Source organism: Ursus maritimus, unplaced genomic scaffold (genome assembly GCF_017311325.1).
Source record: "Ursus maritimus isolate PB19 unplaced genomic scaffold, ASM1731132v1 scaffold_6, whole genome shotgun sequence".
In the NCBI taxonomy this organism is placed as follows: Eukaryota; Metazoa; Chordata; class Mammalia; order Carnivora; family Ursidae; genus Ursus; species Ursus maritimus.
In genome coordinates, this window is record NW_024426774.1 from 23,695,056 (window position 1) to 23,705,425 (window position 10,370).

At 50.1% G+C, this 10,370-nt stretch overlaps 1 long non-coding RNA gene across 1 annotated transcript; it reads right to left on the minus strand.

Moving 5' to 3' along the window:
• Positions 1-6,885: 6,885 nt before the first annotated feature.
• Positions 6,886-9,967, minus strand: LOC103671611. The gene is made up of 4 exons (XR_570980.2): positions 9,728-9,967; positions 8,897-9,046; positions 8,187-8,299; positions 6,886-7,169 (listed from the first exon to the last, which is right to left on the minus strand). It is a non-coding gene; the product is annotated as an uncharacterized LOC103671611 (long non-coding RNA).
• Positions 9,968-10,370: the final 403 nt, after the last annotated feature.

The following is a 10,370-nucleotide window of genomic DNA, read 5'->3' on the forward strand; positions in this document are numbered from 1 at the left end:
AGGTCTCCTTTAGGCCAGTGGTCCATGGGAAAGTGCTAGAATTTGTCTGAACCCTTGTTTCATAGAATACAAATGAGGGATGATGATAACTGTTTTCAATTTCAGAGTTTTCCGAGAGTGCTTTCCCCCAAATGAAAGCGCGTTAGTTCTCGCTCTCTGGTGTCTTGCACAGTGAATCAGGCCCCAAGGCTGCATGTTCCCGGGGTAGAAAACCCCACGTGGGGCTCCCCTGACCCTGCCTCTCGCTGGCCCACCAGCTGTCCAGTGTGGGGAGGGGACCGCACCGTCCAGAAGTGGGAGGGTGAGGTGTGAGGACAGACCATGCTACGTGTCTGCCACCACAAGCCTGGCCCCAAACTCAGGTGGCAGGTACTCTGAGACCCGCAGAAGAGGGGGGTGACGCCAACCTAGAGAATGAGCACCCAGTCCCGCCATATTTATAGAATGAGGAGACTGAGGCCCCGAAGGGTGAACACAGGGAGTTAGGGGTCCAGGCCAACCACTCACTTCCCAAGAGGCCAAGAATTACTCCGGTAACAGCCAGATGTTGGTAGTGCTGGGAGCAGAGCCCTCGTCTCCTGACCCAATGCAGGGGCCTTTCCCAACACCCTGGAGCCGTGCTTTTTTGTTCCTCTCCCTGAGCTGGCCTGGGCTGTCTCGAACTGTCATCTGCATCTGCTGTCATTGAACTATTCACGTGATCATAACTTATCTTCCCAGCTAAACTGCAAGCTTCTCAAAAGCTGGGACCCTGACATGACTGTGTTGGACCCTGTTATGCACACTGGACACTAACAACCAGCCAACTCGATTTCTAAGCAGCTGATAGAGTGAAGAGACTGGAAGGAATGTCATGGGCTGCGGAGATGGTTGGGGAATTTTGCACCCGGTTCTATATTCTTCTATGTAATGGTCAGTCAGGTGCTGCCGCAAGAGGAGACAAAGGCTCAAGGAAAAACAAAATGTATTGTACTCCCAGGTGCTAAAGACAGAAAGCGTGGCACCCCGTGCAGAGTCACGTGGAAAGACACAGGGTGGTCGGGAGGCAAAAGACAGGAGCAAGGAGAAGGTTTAGGTCACAGTCTTTATTGGGATTTCTGAGGGAAAGGCAAGGCCGAGCAGGGTCAACAGCTTAGCACTGACTAGTTGGAATAGTTTCAGTGGGCTTTGGGCTGTAAGGATGGTCTCCGGTGTGATTAAAGCGAGGGATAGTGCCCTCTGGAGTGGACAGGCCGATAGAGGAGGTGTGGCTCCGGACTGGTTAGTTTGCACTGCAAACACACGCACGTGGCTGAGTCCTCTGCTCTGCGTAATAATTGGCTAGCCTTGAGACTAGCATTCTCTCCCCAGCCAGAAAGGTTTTTTAAGATGTCAAAACATAAATAATATACAGGGGAAAAAACCCTATTTATATATGTATGTATGCATGTGTACACACACACACACACTCACTCACACTCACACACACGCACACACGTCTTCTAGAAGGGCTACTCCTAAATCACCCAGGTAGATTGATGGGAATGTTCACAACACCCCCAGAACCTGGGTTCCGTACCTCTTATTCACTGGTTGGAAATGGTGCTGAGTATTTATATAAACAAGTATCAGAATCATTGATTCCAGAGCTAGGAAGTGCTCTGTGCATTCTGACTTACTCAAACTCCTCTCGTAAATACCTCCTTTGAAGCAGTCACCTGTTTAGCCAAAAGAGACACGGAGGATGAAGGGGCGTCGCAAGGTGTTGTCTTGAATCTGGGTTGGGAGCACGGTCCCACCGCCTGGGACTGCCCCATGCCACCCTGCCACTGGAGTCTCTCTTCTGAGCCTCTCCTCCTCAGGCTTCTGTCTCCGTGGCTGCTGTGACGGGCACTGAGCCAAGCAAGCAAGCTACGTGTATGGCTTCTGCTTTCTGGACACGAGCAAGGCAAGACAGGCCATGACAGCGACAATGACATGGAATTAAGGGACACATGTGTCAACAATGATAATATGAAATACTTTTGTGCAAGCCTTTGGTGAGCTGAAGAGAGCGTTGGGGGTGGCCCGTGCGATGGCAGCACAGAGAGGGCGCCGGGCCCTACTCTGGCTCTGCCCCTAACTGCGCAACTCCAAGAAAACCTCTTCTGCTACGTTTTCTCATCTTCAAATTACGTGATGGGATAAGGAGATCTCAAGGTCTGTTTTTTAGCTCTTGTACCCTAAGACAGTCTAAATGTGGGGAAGGAACGGAGCACAATGAGGCAATCGCACCACTGGGGGAACAAGAGCGGTGATAATGGACAACATATATTGCGTTCTGTGAACGCGGGCCCTGTTCCATATGCTTTACTTGTTCATCTAATCGCACAGTGACACTAAGATGTACCTAATGTTGTCTATCCCCATTTTACAGACGAGGAAGCTGAGACCCAGAAAAAACAAAGCACTTAAAGTTCCACATCTAGTAAGTGACCAGCCAGGATTTGAGCCCAGACAGCCCCAGTGTGCCATTGGGAAAGGCGGAGCTGGTGTCCCAGCCGCTATGGAGGAGCTGGGGTGCTGTTCCATCAGCAGTCTCCCTGGGGAGTGGAGGCCCAGGTTCCCAAGGCTGGGGAACAGCTCCAGTGCCAGCAGCAGTAGAAAGAGGTGGGGAGAAAAGGGAGGAGGAGGAGGAGGCTGGCTGGCTACCCTTCTGTTTGGGGCACACACATACCTTGCTGATTAGCAACGATGGGAAAGGAAACACACACTGAGGGCCCTTGACAGCTTAATGGGGTTTTAGAAAAATACACATCTATATTTTTAAACTTTTTTTTTTTTCCATTCGAACATTTTTAGCTTCAAGTTCTGGACTGAAATAGCAACTGTCTTAGATAACTCTTCATCCTTAGGCTCCCACGTTTGCAAAAGGTCTTGGCCCAGCCTGGGGTAGAGAATGAGAGATTAAAAAGGAGAGATTGAGAGAAGGACAGGGGGAAAACAAGCTTAGCACATCTGGCACAAAGATAGTAAATGCTTCTTTGATACTGGATGGATGGATGGGTGGATGGGTGGATGGATGGATGGATGGATGGGAGAAAGAAGGAATTTGATGGGAAAAAGAAAGCCTGTTTATCCATGAAATTCTCCTGAGAATTAAGAGTAGACATAGACCCTTTTGGAAAGATAAACTCACCTGCTTGCCAGTGACCAAACCCTGGGTCACAACTAAAGGACTGAAGTCCACTGGGGTCTGGTCTCTTCCAAGTGTTATAACCAAGCCTGGTGAGAAAGGACACTCACAATTCAGCTCCATCTACCAGCCCCCTCTTCAGTCACTTCATCTTCTGACTAATCTGGACCACTCACCATTTTGCTAACTACACTGTGGCAGATTCCATAGTTTGGCTTGATCAGCTTTTCCATTCTGATACCCTTCTGCCTTGGCTTCCTGTAGATGGTACAGAGGGTGGAAAGAGAAATACTCAAATTCCCACCCTGTCTTGCAGGGAAGGTACCGGGTTGATTCCACAGTTGAAGCTGGCCCAAAGCAGGCAGAAGTCCTGGAGAATTGGTGGCTTCCCACCAATATAAACGAGCAAAGCTTTGTCCACCATTTCCCCCTTCTTCCTTCCTGGAGCTCCAACACATTTGGTGGTGCGGCATCCATTTTGTGAGAAACAAGACAGAAGCTTTGAGTTGAGGATGTCAGAGCAGGAAGACAGAAGAAGTTGGGTCCCCAAGGGCCTCATTAAACTGCCTCACCAGCCCTGGGCTGTCTCCCTCTGGTCTTCCAGTTACATGAGAAGGATGAACCCCTTACTTGCTTAAGCCACTAGGTTAGGGTTTTCTGTGGCTCTCTGCCAAACACAATCCTAACCGATACATAGTTCATGCACTGTAGGGCTCCACACGTTGTCCATTTGACTTCCCCGGCCTTACATACCCTTCTCTGTCTTTTCTTCTAGTTTCCAATTTCTGCAGACTTCCCTGAGGCCCCGCCTTCCCCTCCAGGATGCTCTCTTCGTATGCCCCCATCACCTGTAGAGGCCATTTGTCTTAAATGCCACTCCCCATCCCACCACATCCCACCCAGGATCTTTTTGTTTCTTCCAATCTTGGTGTTCCATCCACTTTGTCTAAAGGAACGCTCAGATCTTCCCAATCTTGAACGAACTTTGGTTTGCTCTTGCCTCCCCCTTGAGCTACGAATATCCTCTCCCCTTGCACTCTGACCAAATGTACTTGGTTTTCTTCCTATAGGGAATACAGTGAAAGGTGAGGTGGGGTGTCAAACAGGCTGGGATCCCACCTGATCTCTACTACTTACTACCTGTGGGTCTTTGGGTACCTGTCTCTGAACGGCGGGACCTTCATCTGTAACATGAGAATAACTGACTGAGTGTGGTGATGTATTCAAAGTACAGGACACAGAGAAGGTGCTGGATAAATATTAGTCCCCTTGCCATTCTGATGGCCTACCCCCTTCCTCCTTCCCTCTTTCCTTCCTGAAGCACATTCTAGATTTAAGAAACACTAAGGGGGCTTTTGCATGATTTTCCCCTCCTTTCTTCACTCCTTCACTTCACTTCAAGGTGACCTACCCCCGGCTTTATCCTTACTCGTATTTTTACTTTCACTATTCTGTGTCTCAGAGATCTCATCCACATCCACATTCAAGTTTCAACTAAGAGTGAATCCTTCACTCCCGAATCTGCAAATCGAGGGTGGACATTGCTCCTAAATGTCCATGCCCCGGCCCCAGGGCCCCGGAGCCATCCCCCTGGAGGTCCTACAGCCAGCTGCACCGCTCTTTCCCCAAAGCGTGAGGAGAAACACAATTATCTGTCCAATATCCCTGGAGGGTAGTAAGGGGCGGGTGTGATTAACAGCACCCCTGTCCTCAAATAATGGCAGTGATTATGCCACAGGATGCTCTCTCTTTCTTAACAAAATTGACCTAAATTGGGACGGTGTCGTGTTGTGAGGCTGAGCATGAAGTCTCTTGTGAGTGCAATGGAGTCTGCTGTCTGTATTGCAAACCTTGGCTCCCAGCAAGAAGGGAGGTGGAAACGAGGAGCCAAGCTTGTATTTGTGGCCTTAACACCTATTCAGGGAATTCTGGGCTGCAAATTTTGGAGAACTCAATCCTTATAGACAGAGGGAACACATTTATCCCTTCCCTTAAGGGTGAGCCTTAGGCCTTGGCAGTCCTCAGAAGCACCCCCCCTTCTTCTCTACTTGGATCTTTTTCCTAAATGCCTAGTTTACTCCAATCTGTGGCAGTTCTCTGCAGCAGTAACCTTGGAGACCTCACAAAGCATTTGGTGGAGACTTTCTATGGAAGGTCCCCCGCCCCCACCCCCATAGCCTTTCTTTCTTCTTGGAGGACTGGCCCCGGTGCCACCAGTCAGGCCCCTTGCTCAGCTCTCTCCCAGCTGACCCACCACAGAAGGGCAGAGGGCAGAGGGCAGAGGACAGAAAATAACTCATGAGAACCAAACACAAAACCCCATTGGAACCACAAATGGAACTGGCTTAGTGAAAAGGATTCTGGGATGCTGGGGCTATTAATAAAGCCATGTGTGCCTCGGCCCTCTTATCCCAGGAAGCAGGCCAGGCCAGCTCATGGCCAAGCATGTTCATTCTTGGGAAGGCCCCAGTTTACCAGATAAAATGTGCCCCAGACTCTATTCATTTTGTAAATTCCTCCCAACACACACACATGCACACACACAGGCACACACAGTTACAGGGCACACATGCAATGTTTTGTCTATCAAGTCTTGTAGGCACTGATTTATCTTTAACTCTTTGTTGGCCCTGGTAAGGGAAGAAGGCACAAGAACAAATGGTCATGTATATATGGTCTTAGAGACTCCTGAGGACTTGGTCAGAGGTAACCATGTGTTTGCATTTATCCTCTATGGTCCTTTGGAGATTAAGCCACCAGGATTTGCATGTAATCCCACCAGGGACAAACAGACAGGTACATCGATACCTTAATCCCTAGGGCTTTCGTTCCTCTTAGTCGCCTGCTATCTTCAGCTTGTATAATTTTGGTAGCCAATGGATTTATCATTTCGGCTCCTTGATCAAATTTTCCAGCACTTCTCTCCTCTTCACCACCCCTCCCCCATGTCCTGCCCCAGGATCACGGAGAGCCCTAAGGAATACTCTGGAATGGGCTGTGCCAAAAGAGCTAGCCCTTCTTGGAAGACAGCATGTGAACCAATCAGCACATCTCCACCATGAAGGACCTCTGAGTCACAGACTCATAACTGAGGTTCAGAGAGTGGGATGGGACCAGAGAGCGTCTTCCCGCCCAGCCCCCTGCCTTCGGGCAAAGAAGGTGTCCAGCCCGCTTCCTCAATGAACCTACCAAGACAGTAGAAGCCTCCATCTGAGGCAGAGCTAAGTTGGTCTGCACATGTGCTAGACGCACTTGCTTCCTGAGAGTGTCATCGCCTTGGGCTTTGTCCTGGTCCCACCCCTTCTAACATCCACTGAACCAGCCTAGTGAGGGGGATAGAAACAGAGGATCCTAACTCTTCCAACCTTTATCTTGGTCAGGAACCCCAGAGAAGGCTACTGTCATTTTGATTTGGGGATAGCATGTTTTTATTAGCCTAGGCAAGAGATTATGTTCCACCCAAACCACCCCATACAGGGTGGAGAGGCAGTGTGGCTTAGTAGAAACGCTGCTCTACTGCCCTGGGGAACGACTTCTGCTCTGCTCCTTGCAAGTGGGACGGTGGACCTTGGGCCACTCATACAACCTCTTGGAGGCTCAGTTTCCTTTTTTTTTTCTTTTTAAAAGATTTTATTTATTCATTTGAGAGAGAGACAGCGAGAGAGGGAACACAAGCAGGGGGAGCGGGAGAGGAAGAAGCAGGCTCCTAGCGGAGGAGCCTGATGTGGGGCTCGATCCCAGAAGGCCGGGATCACACCCTGAGCCGAAGGCAGCCGCTTAATGACTGCGCCACCCAGGCGCCCTGGAGGCTCAGTTTCCTAATCTCTATAATGGGAGGGATAATGGCTCCTCACAGGTTTGTTGTGCAAATGTCTTGAAAACTCCTGGTGCCACGCAGATATTGTTCAGCTCTGTGCTCCTCTGGCCGCTGAATAGAAGCGGTAGCACGTAGTCTGATTTGCAATGTGGCGAATGTCCATTTCTCTCCTTCCTGGATCTCCAGCATCTAGAACAGCTCCAAGCACACAGTTGGCAAAGAAAATTATTTGTTGAGTGAATGAACAATGAGTTCATATTATTCCTAGTATTTCAATAGCCAAATGCCTTCAACTTAGCCCCTTTTCATCTCAGAGCTGATGATTTGGGGGCGCCTGGGTGGCACGTTTGGTACGTGTCCGACTCTTGGTTTCAGCTCAGGTCTCGATCTCAGGATCGTGAGATGGGGCCCCATGTCAGGCTCCACGCTCCGTGTGGAGTCTGCTTGAGATCCTCTCCCTCTGCCCCTCCTGCTCGTGCTCTGTCTCCCTAAAATAAGTAAATAAATCTTTAAAAAAAAAAAAAAGACTGCATTTAAAGAAGAAAAAGGCTGATGATTGATCTTAGTGAGTGTTGGTTGGGCTTCCATGGCCTGGAACGTAATAAGACTTTGGCTTTGGTCAGGGCTGGCTATTGAAATCAGCAACATCAGACCAGGCTGCTTGGTATAAGGGTGAGTTCAAACCACTTGGGATGTGCCGCTACTATGTGCCAGTGGGGCCCCCACATCCCATCCCAGCAGACATCAGAAGACAACAGGAATATGTTGGCCAGGTAAGGCGCAAGTCCTTGGCGGTGGGCAGAGCCATGGCATGGTAGCCACACATGTTTAATGGGTGCCGAGATCCCTGCATCCCGCGTCTTGGTCAGTGTGCACAAATACCCCATCAGGCACCTGCTTTTTGATCCTCCTCCTTTTTAAAAAGATTTATTTATTTATTTATTTATTTGACATAGAGTGAGAGAGAGCACAAGCAGGGGGAGCGGGAGAGGGAGAGGCAAGCTGTCCCCTGAGCAGGGAGCCCCACGCGGAGCTCGATCCCAGGACCCTGAGATCACGATCTGAGCCGAAGGCAGAGGCTTCACAGCTGAGCCCCCCAGGCGCCCCTGGATCCCCCTATCATAGGTGAGGTCACTGAGCCTCAGATGGGTTAAGTCACTTGCAGAAGATCACCAGCCATTAAGGGGAGGAGCAGGATTCAGAGTCCAGACTGACCTTAAAGCGTGTCTCTTTAACTGCTGCGCCTACGCCGAGCCGTCCTGCAGAACCCAAGAATTGGAGAGTCACAGATGACCAGCGCTGGATGGCCCTGGCCCGGATGCCTCATTCTGTGCAGGAGATCCACGACCATTCCCAGATTATTGGACACACAGGGGCCTACAACCCAGGCTCTTACCTTCAAAGCGTGCTCTGTCCCCAGCCCTCCCAGCCCTTCTCCCTTCCCGCTGCCTGTAGCTAGGTTCCCACTGGCTCACGGTCCTTCCCAAGGCAAGGAAAGTAATTTAGAAGGGGCTGAAATTCAACATGGTCCCGCGCACACCATCATTTCTCCTGGAGACCGAACAGATGATTCCCTCGCACCATGGGGACTTGCAACATGAATAATTTAATAAATGGGTTGCCGTGGTGGATAGTAAAAACTCTTAATCTGGAAAGCTTTAAAATTTCGATAGGTTTGCACCCATCAGGGACAGCTGAGACCGGAGCTGAGGGGATGAACTAGCTCCAGGGTCCTTCCCCTCATCAGACTCCGTGGCCCCCTTTTCTAACAAATGTAACAGCCTCTATAATTATCCTGAAATGAGATTCCTAAAAATGTAAACCACCCACACAATTTCAAAATTTAATTTAAATTCTATTTAATGCCTTAGTAATAACAACACAAAAGGAGAAGTAAAAGGATAGACGGACACATACATACTTACATTCAGTTACCTGTTCAGTCTGGAAATGCCAACCTCCGGAGCGTTACACTGAAAGACTCAACGAGAAATGTTTGAGTCACCATGCAGATTCACCATGACAGCCAAGCTACCCATGCAAACTGATATCCACGTGGTGTCTTCTTGGCGACTCTATGACCAAGAGCAGAGCCACCATCAGTGAAGTGATTTTCCAAAGCAGAGAACGATGCTTAGTAAAGTGCAGGCTAAAATCAAGTGCAATTTTCCCTCCATGTTCAGAGAAGGGGTATGTCTAGAATATTCGATCTATGTTAAAAACCACATAAAAGTGCTTTGTGTTTCTAGGTAATATGGAGTTAGAGTTTCCAGGCTCAGAAAACGATAGCTCAGGTTTTCAGTACATGAACGTCCAGAGAAACATTGGGAAGACAGGTGGGATAGAGGACAATTCATTATATAGGACTGTCCCATGCACTGCAGGACATCTGGCAGATGTGACCGCCCGCCCCCCCACCCCCGCTCCCCCGCAAACAAAAGTACTCCACAAGTTTTCTAAACACTTCTGGGGGGAGGTGGTATTACCCCTTTGAGAACCACTGGGTTAGATAACCTTTCAGGTCCCCCCCTTCCAGCCCCAGCATGTCAAACATGTATGGAGGATTCTGGACCACAAGGCTTTGAGCTGGGCCATGGGACCATTGTGAGGTGGAGTGGGGGGGATTTGGAGAAAGGGGAAACCCTGTCTCTGTCCTGTGTGGTAGCAGACAGGGAGGGGAGTACTGCGAGCAAATGAAGCGTGGAGGTCCCCGGGACTCAGCATGCGTGAGCCCTGGGCCTGTGAGTTTTACTCACCTTTGCGACCTCGCCCCAGCCCTGGAACCGGGCAGCTCCTTGTTGCTCGCTGACTGAGGGAGAGGCAGTAAGCCGGAGGCTGCGGAAGCTGCCGTCTCATGTCACAGAGCTGCCTGAAACGAAAGGAGGGGTTTTGGGATGGAAACATTCTTTCAGTGACAGCTATTGACCAAGAACACACTACAGCTTATGTGCCAAGAATGAAAGGGGGGCCAGAAATCTCCGTGACTCGAAGAGCCAGTGGATCAAGGAGACCAGGAAGGGGCCCTGAGATACCTTCCTCAACACACACACACACACACACACACACACACACACACACACGCACACCCCTGGCAGGCCCCTGTGTCTCCCAAGGGACACTCTCCTCCGTTCACACAAGGCTGTCCCCCAGGCAGCCAGTCTCCTGCCATGTATAGGCAGGTTCCACTGGACTGGCCACGGTCCTCCTGCCATTTACAGACCGGGGCCAAAGTCAATCCCCTTCCAGCCAAGAAGCACCTTCCATGCTCCCAAGGGGCAGCAACCAATCCCAGGCTTGACCAACCTTGAACTTTTCAGGTAGAGGCTGTTCTGGCCAGAGGGAGGAGAAAGCCCTTCTTGGATCATCCGCTGGGCAGAGCCACGCATACTTAGGGCAGCC